The sequence below is a fragment of the Peromyscus maniculatus genome, chromosome 21 (genome assembly GCF_049852395.1).
Source record: "Peromyscus maniculatus bairdii isolate BWxNUB_F1_BW_parent chromosome 21, HU_Pman_BW_mat_3.1, whole genome shotgun sequence".
Lineage (NCBI taxonomy): Eukaryota > Metazoa > Chordata > Mammalia > Rodentia > Cricetidae > Peromyscus > Peromyscus maniculatus.
In genome coordinates, this window is record NC_134872.1 from 13,121,006 (window position 1) to 13,129,878 (window position 8,873).

At 50.2% G+C, this 8,873-nt stretch overlaps 1 long non-coding RNA gene and 1 other non-coding gene across 2 annotated transcripts; one reads left to right on the forward strand and one right to left on the reverse strand.

Moving 5' to 3' along the window:
• Positions 1-996: 996 nt before the first annotated feature.
• Positions 997-6,520, forward strand: LOC143270045 (uncharacterized). Its single transcript, XR_013046915.1, has 2 exons — positions 997-4,475; positions 5,052-6,520. It is a non-coding gene; the product is annotated as an uncharacterized LOC143270045 (long non-coding RNA).
• LOC121824945 (small nucleolar RNA SNORD48) lies at positions 2,939-2,981 on the reverse strand. Its single transcript, XR_006066938.2, has one exon. It is a non-coding gene; the product is annotated as a small nucleolar RNA SNORD48 (small nucleolar RNA).
• Positions 6,521-8,873: the final 2,353 nt, after the last annotated feature.

The following is an 8,873-nucleotide window of genomic DNA, read 5'->3' on the forward strand; positions in this document are numbered from 1 at the left end:
GGCGCCCAGGTGCCCATCTTGGTGGCCTCAGAGGGGAGACCACATTCCAGGGACAGATGTCAACGTCCCATCGATTCAACCACAGAGGCTCACATATGTACCCACACATCTGCACTTGGAGATAGCATGGTCTATTATGGAGGCCATAAAAATGTTTTCTCATAGGGCCAAGGGGTGAGGAAGCCAAGGAACAGGTAGGTGTTTGTCTGCAGTGTTGGAGGGGATCTCATGGTCAGTGCAGGTGTTACTGGAGACAGAGAAACTCTGTGAGTAGACAGAGGGAAGGTGCTGGAAGGGAGCCCCAAGCCCATCTGACCTCCAAGGAGAGGAGAAAAGGTGAACTCGAACCTGAAAACGAAGGAAAGAACTGAGCCAGATGCTCTACTGGTCTTTTCCATGTCACCCCGGGGACCAATGTTGACCTCGAATCATTTGACAGACCTTTTCATACTTCAAGAGGTCATGGTTCCTGAAAAGAAGCCCCAAAGACCAGCACTAGAACTGGTCCCTGTGAGTCCGGGCTTGGTCTGGGGTGGATCCTGATAAGCCTGGCTTTGGCTTTGCGAAGATCTAGAAAGGGAGAGTGGCTACACAGTAGGAAAGCACAGCTCTCACTTGGTACTGTTAATATTGAGGCATTATGCTGGCCTTCCCTTGGGGACCTAACAGAATATATCACCAACTACAACTACTCCCTATGTGCATGCATTTGCTAGCATTCAGGCACGGTGCTGGCCCTCCCCAGGGTCCTTACCTGTGCTGTGCTCATGCGCTCGCTAACATTCAGGCGGGTACCTGGCCAGCCCAGGGTCCTCCGACCACTATGTCACTACATAGTCTCTGCACATGCGCTATGCCACAGCGTAGCCTCTGTGCACATGCACTAAGCACCTGTTAAAATGGAGCTCTGCCGGTTCCTCTCTCTTTTTCCCGCCACTCCTCTCCAGAGGCCGGTCTCTGCACCCTTCCCCTTCCCTTTTCCCAATAAAACCTCCCACGTGAGTTTGTTGTACAGTGTGATTTGTCCTCTGTCACCACCGCTCAACTACGACATTTGGTGCCGGAAGCCTCCCGGCCTCCGAGGCGCGCTGGGCCCCTGGATCCAGGCCACCTAACCACAGCCTCACTTTCCAATTAACCGACCCTCGGGTCCTTCATCCAACGCCGGCACAGTTGGTGAGCTGCCTTTATCCCGGTCGGCATAAACGTGCTCCTGGACCCATGCGAGTGACTGCTGGTGTCCAGCCCCCCACTGGCCTGTTTGGAGGCAGGGGAACAACCAACCACGGTCTTAAGGGCTACGGTTGACCTCCTTCGCTGACAGTCACCCCCGGCCATTCCCCACGAGTGAGGCCTCACCTCGCGACCGTGGTTTCTCACCTCTTGGCCCTGCCAGCGAGCCCTGGTGCCAGGCAACCCACGCCTCTCGCTCAGGCTCCTCGGAGCCCTGGCCCCTGCCCGGAGTGTGACTACTCACCGAGCAGCCTGGGCCTCCTCAAATCAATCTTTCCTGGGTTTTGGGGATGCTAAAAATTCCGGGCCTTTGGATCCCGTTTTTTTTCTGCTTCACTCATGGGAAGTGTGCCTAGCAGCGTAAGCCCAACCTCCCCTTCTGGGACGCCTTTTAGAGAACCTCAAACCTCTATGCTTAGCACCCAGTTAAGGGCCTCTAAACGTATCTGCCTTTGCAGTCAGACGTGGTCTAAATACCCCGTAGACAACCAATCAAAATGGCCACCTGGCGGCAGTTTAGACCCCAGGATTTTAAGGGGCCTTTCCAACTTCCGCCAGCAGTCAGGTAAGCGGAAGGAGGTACCTTATGTTCGGGGCTTCACTTACCTTAGCTCCAAACCCTCTCTCTGTTCTTCCTGTTCACCCACTCAAGTCCTTCTAGCCATGCAATCTAAACTTGAGGAACCCTCCGCTACTCTGGACCCCGATAATGAACCCCCACTATTCCGACCTCGACCCTGTCCAGTACATTACCCAAGCCCAGTAAGCACTCTTCACTCCAGAGCCATAGGGGACTTCAACCTATCATCTCTGGCCCTCTAAGAAAAAAACTACTTTGTCCTACATCTTCTCCTTTTAACACCCCCACACTTGCAGTTTAGAAACCTAACTGGACCTACTGGCTGGTGCAAGACCACTGGTTCATTAATTCTGCAGTGGTCCCCCTCTATCCTGTGGTGCCTAACCCTTACACATTCCTCTCCACTATCCCCTCAGGAACCTCCCATCTCTCAGTTCTGGATCTCAAGGATATTTTTTTCTCTATCCCTCTCAGCACTCAGTATCAAAATACCCTTGCTTTCATCTGGACTGACCCCGACACTCACCTCTCCACCTTTGTATACAGATCCTAAGTATAAAACTCTACAGTTATGCACAAGGTCAGAGTCGCAGGTCTTACCAAGGCTACTAACACAAAGAAAAGCCTGCCAGTTCTTCACTTGCCAAGTCTGCTGATAAAAAGTCATGTCTCAGAGTTTGTGGCACTGGGCACTGCACCCCTCCCTCTGGTCCTGAGACCCGTGGAACCTTGTGTTACTATGGTAATGGCTCTGCTCCTTATCGTCTGTTCTAGGAATGTGCTATGACCTTGAGGGCTTTGAAACTTTTCTCAGGATTGCAAGGAGTCTCCTGTCAGAAATGTGGGAAGTCAGGCAAGAGAGGAAAATGAGAGCTGAAAAGAGGCTGTATGTAGACTTAGAGAAGGAACAAAGAGAAGACAGCGAAGAGATCAGGGAACTGACTTAGAATGATAAAGTGAATGGACTGAAAGAGTATGGCGTGTAGATAGATTCACTTGATATCCTTCAGATTAGAATCCCAGCCACTTGTTCACATCTTTTCTGGACTCTGAGAGTTTGTGATAGAGGTCATTGTTCATATACTGTACATTTGTTTACAGATTTACCTTTTTTTCTTTCTTTCTGGCATCAGCGAGACACTCAGACTCACCAGAGGTCATCATTACTCAGATTGTTTACTTTTAATGTGAAGTCTTAGTCCTTATTTAGGTAGATAAGACTTACAGATTAATGGTCACCTATGCTTGTCATATTTATAGTTATGTTAGGTTTTCCAGATTTACAGAAGTGTATGTCAGATGGACAGATAGTCTTCAAACACTTCATAGACCTAGCTTTACCCCCACAACCGTACTCAACTTAGCGGATTGGGAACCCCATACGGAAGTGGATGTTTTCCTTCCTGACCCCCTCCATGTTCTTCTGTCTCTATAATCACAACCTGTTTCATCAATTTCTTCTCTATTTATCTCCAATGACATATTCAAAATCTCTAATCAACTAATTTGCTGTTGTTACAGGACTACCAATCGTTAGTCACAGAGCTGGAGGTATAAAGACTATCAAACATGCCCGGGTGGTAAGGAACAACAACACCCCAGAGATATCCATTCACACACACCCAGACTCAAAAAAGGAGACTCAGAACAGATTTCAGTGTAACTTTATTATTGACTGTTGTGGTGGTATTGTGTTCCCTGAAATATTGTGCACCCTAATAAACTTATCTGGGGTTAGAGACAGTACAGCCACAATATTAAACATAGAGGATAGGCAGTGGTAGCACATGCCTTTAATCCCAGCACTTGGGAGGCAGAGCTAGGCAGAAATCCATGTGCTCAAGGATACAGCCAAGCATGGTGACTCACGCCTTTAATCCCAGGGAGTGATGGCAGATAGCAGAAAGATATATAAGGCGTGAGGACTAGGAACTAGAAGCATTTGGCCTGGTTAAGCATTCAGGATTTTGAGCAGCAGTTCAGCTGAGACCCATTCTGGATGAGGACTCTGAGGCCTCCAGTCTGAGGAAACAAGACCAGCTGAGGATCCGGCGAGGTGAGGTAGCTGTGGCCTGTTCTGGTTCTCTGATCTTCCAGTTCACCCCAACACCTGGCTCAGGTTTGATTTTATTAATAAGAACTTTTAAGATTCCTGCTACAGACTGCCCTCCGCAATCAACCACCTGTGTCTCCTGGGTGTCAAGGTGATCCCGTGGTGATGGGAAGGAACAGGTACTTTAAGGTTTATTTATGTGAAGATAGAAAAGCTTAATTGGTGATAAGGAAAGATGATTTGAGATGTATAAAGGAATGAAACATGTTCAAAATTCCTCTCTCGAGCTATGTTACTATCCATAACTTTAACATTGATAGAATTCTGATAAGCTATTAATCTGGCTCTAGCACTATAGTATCATGGCCACAAGCTCGGGATTCTAAATTCCCTTTGGTTGCTTTCTAATGTGTCTAAACTCATCTCTTTTTGTTAACTCAAAGTTCTTGTAAGCTCCAGGGAGTGGGCTTGGATCCACCCCTAACAGCATCGTGCCAGGCCCAAGTGACACTGATTCCACAGAGACTGGACAGTGAAGCGAAACAACCAGCTACTCCAGGACGTGGCCAGCACCCCAGCTTTCTCGGGTCAGCAGGAAGCAGACTCGGAGTGAAGGACCCCAGCTCCATTATGAGGACATGGGGCTTTGGGCCAATGAAATGCCCCCCCCCCCCAATAACTTAGCCTAAGAAACGCCATTCTGAAGGAATCAGAAAAACAGGAGTTCACAGCCGTAGCCAGCCACCCGGCCTTGACAGAGATAACTATGGCCAGCCATCCAGCCTTGAGAGAGATAACTGTGGTCGGCGGCCTTGGGAGAAAGACAGTTGAGTCAAATCAGGATATTTTATGGCTGGCCCCCTGGCCTTGAGGAATAAGCAGCTGGCCTGGGCAAGGCCAAATCAGCCACACACATACGACCCCAAGTTCACCCTGGCCTTCTTTGAAACAACCAATAGGAACCCTGTAACTATGCTTCTCGCTTCTGTAACCGCGCCTCTGCCCCTGGGATCCCATAAAAAGTCCCCCTTGCCCTAGGAAAGGCGCGCAAGTCCTCCAAGAGACTTCGCCCCAGGTACCTGGTCTAAATAAACCCTCTTGCTTTTGCATCTGATCTGTGGTTTCGGTGTGTTCCTTGGGTTTGGGGTCTCTCCCGGAGGAAGATCTCCCCTGGGGGTCTTTCAGGAGAACTAGGCGCTCTCGTTCCACCTCACCCGCCGCCCCTAACCCTCACCTTTTTATAATAAAAGAGAGGAATGTTAGCATTCAGGCACTGTGCTGGCCCACCCCCAGGGTCCTTACCTGCAGCCACTAAGAGCAGCCCCTGTGCACATGCGCTTGCTAACATTCAGGCAGGTACCTGGCCAGCCCGGGGTCCTACGACCTCTATGTCACTACATAGTCTCTGCACATGCGCTATGGTCTCTGCAAATTCGCTAATCCCCCCCCCCCCTTTAAAAGCTAGCTCCCCAATGAAAGAGATATCTTGATAGAGGGAGCCATTATGTGGATAGGGTGCTAAGGAAGTTCCCAGGAATCCGCAAGGATGACCCCAGCTAAGACTCCTAGCAATAGCGGAGAGGGTGCCTGAACTAGCCTTCCCCTGTGATTAGATTGGTGAATACCCTGTCTTCATAGAACCTTCATCCAGTAACTGATGGAAGTAGAGGCAGAGATCCGCAGCTAAGACCTGGGCCAAGCTCCAGGAGTCCAGTGGAAGAAAGGGAGGAGGGATTATATGAGCAAGGGGGGGGGGGGGTCAAGACCATGACGAGGAAACCCTCGGATATAGCTGACCTGAGCCCGTGGGAGCTCACGGACTCTAGACTGACAGCTAGGGCGCCTGCATGGGACCGACATGCATGTGGGTGACAGTTGGATAGCTTGGTCTGTTGTGGGGTCCCTGGCAGTGGGACCAGGATCGATCCCTGGTGCGTGAGCCAGCTTTTTGGAGCCCATTCCTTATGGTGGCATGCCTCCTCGCTCAGCCTTGATGTATGTAAGGGGGAGGGGCTTGGTCCTGCCTCAATTTAATGTACCGGGCTTTGTTGACTCCCCAAGGGAGGCCTTACCCTTTTGGAGGAGCTGATGTGGGGGAGGGTGGGTGAGATCAGAAGGGGAGATGTGGGGAGGGGGAGGGAGAAAGAGGAGGGGTGGGAGGGAGAACTGTGGTTGGTGTACTAAACAAACAAACAAACAAATAGATGAGCTCCACCTATTCCTCTCTCCAGAGGCCGGTCTCTGCACCCTTCCCCTTTTCCCAATAAAACCTCCCACGAGTTGGTTGCATGGTGTGATTTCGCCACTGCTAACCTACAACAGGTACCCAATAGGATTTCCATCCCGTGAGCCGATCTCATGCTTCAGGATGCTTGGTCACCAGGACGCGAGTACAGGGAACAGTTTACTGGGCAGCCTACTCTATGGTGGTAACTTGGCATCTTATCTCATTTAGTCTCACACATACACACGGGAAAGGACTCACCTCTTTTTGAAATGAAGAAACTGCGCTCTGAGAACGTATATAACTCAGCTAGGATCACCCTGCTCTTCTCCAGGTCCCAGTGTCCTCTAGGCAGACTGGCCATGGTCACTTGCTCTGTGTTAACTTCCCACGGTGGCAACACTGATATCTTACAAACAAACAAACAAACCTATGGGGGAAGGGTTCCTTTTGCTCCGGGTTTCAGAAGTCAGAACATCATGGATGCTACAGGGTCAATCAATCTCCATTGTCAATTTGAGACCTAAGTCATCGGAGAGAAGGAGCTCTGGGCAGGCCTGTAGGGGTGATCTTGATTATGTTACTGGAGGTGGGAAGACCCATACTCAAAGTGAGTCGGCACCATTTCCTAGGCCCGCGTCCTCGACCGTATAGAAAGTAGAAAGTGAGCTGAGCGCCGGTGTTCATCCCCCTCTGCTTCCTGACTGCCTCATAGGGTTGGATCATGGTGCCTGAGGTCACCTGAGGAGGAATTCACTTTGAACTTTGGGTTGTTGGCAGATTTCCATTCCTGCAGGTGGTATAAACTGAGAGGACTGGGTGGCCATGCCAGGGCCCTGACAGGCTCCCCTAGCAGCCCTGACACAGACCAGGCCTTAGTTTAGGTTCACTAGAGCGGACGGGGCTGAGCAAGCAGTTCTCAGGAAAACCACAATTTAGGGGCAGCCAACCAGCAGGCGCCCCCCAGCCTTCTGCTGGCTCAGCAGATGCACCCCCCCCCCCGCCTCCTGTTAGCTAAAGAAAGCTTTTCCTACCCTCCCGTCAACAAGCCCCTAACAACTAGACACCCCACCATCACCAATAAACCCCTAACCACTAGACACACCCCCCACACACTAATAAGCTCCTAACCACTACAGCCTCCAGCCAATCAACTCCCAGACTAAGCTTACCTCCACCAATCAGCTCCCAGATAATCCCGCCTCCCTGGAATTCCTCTAACTCCCTTAAAAGGAGCTTGTGACCTATTTGCCACCCCAACCTATTGGAAACACTTCTGTCAAATTGCATACGTGACTGTTGGTCTTTCTTGGGGGCTTCTCTCAGACCCGAACATAAACGGTTTCTGCCCTCCTGCATCTGCAAAGTCAACAACAAATGTCATTTTGAGGGGCCACAGCAGCACCGTGGCTAGGCTTCTCCTGGCCCCAGCCTCTAAGCGTAAGCGTGAGTTTTAATTTAGTTTCAGTTTCGGTTTCTGTACTCTGTTAAAGCAGGAAGAGGAGGCCCAGCCAATCGGGTTCAGGCTGACCTCATATCCCCCCCCCCTCCCAGCACTCGGGAGGCAGAGGCAGGCGGATCTCTGTGAGTTCCAGGAAAGGCGCCCAGCTACACAGAGAAACCCTGTCTCGAAAAAACAAAACAAAACAAAACAAAAAAAAAAAAAAAAAAAAAAAAAGGAGTTGGCTCACACCGTTCAGGTGGCAGCCATTCTGTTATCTGGCTGGCAGAACCCTGAATGCTGGAATAAACAACGCTCTTGTTGATTGCATATGTAAGCGGTGGTCTTTGTTTTGTGGGGTGTTCTGTGGACCCAAAAAATTTCCCATTCTCTTCTTTTGAATTTGACATCTGTCACAGCTGACCAGCTTAAAGAAATTCTCTGGTTTTTAAGGGGTCATGTGACTAGACTGGACCCACCTAGCCACTGCATGATCATCCCCCTTTTAAGGTTCACACCTCTAATGATATAGGTGAAGAGCCTCTTGCCATGGTATGAATGACCCTGGGGGTCATCTTCCTGATGTCAAAGGATGGAGGAGGTAGGCATACAGCAGTGGTCAAAAAGAGACTGTCTTACCACCACCACAGGGGAGTATTTATTTAAACACGAAGCATTAACTCATATGGGAACAGATTCCAAGGACAGGCAGATGTAAGGCACATGTAGGACCTAACTGGACCAGAGCACCCAGGGATGAGATTTGCTGGTGACAGAAAGTGCGGGCAGGCCACAGTCCAGGACCAAGACAGAATCCAGGAAGCTGCAGGCTGGCCCTGATGGACTCAGAAAGGATGGGAGAGGCCAGCACGAGACTATCTCACCCAGGGCATGAGACAGTATGACATGCTGGGATTAAAGGCATGCATCACCACTGCCCGGCTTCAAGTCACTTTTAAAAACTTGTGAATGCACACACACACACACACAAATGATGTAGACATAAGAGCGCACATATCACAGTGCGTGAACGGAGGTCAGAGCACAGCTTTATGGAGTCACTTCTCTCCTTCCACATTTATGTGGGTGGGTTCCGGGTATTGAACTCAGGTCTCTGGGCAGGCGCAGCAAGTGGCCTATCTCTGCGCCATCTGTCAGCCCCGGGTCTCCCACGTGTGCCCCACATGTGCTTCAGTAATGGCATCTGTGCTAACCTGTGTGCCTTCAAGTGTGTTTTGGCTGTTGGTCATATATGTCTCTTCCAAGCATCTCTTCCGTCGTGTGTTGAGGTCACTTCATTCTATCAGATGGAGGCGGTACCACCACACCCAAATTGGTGATT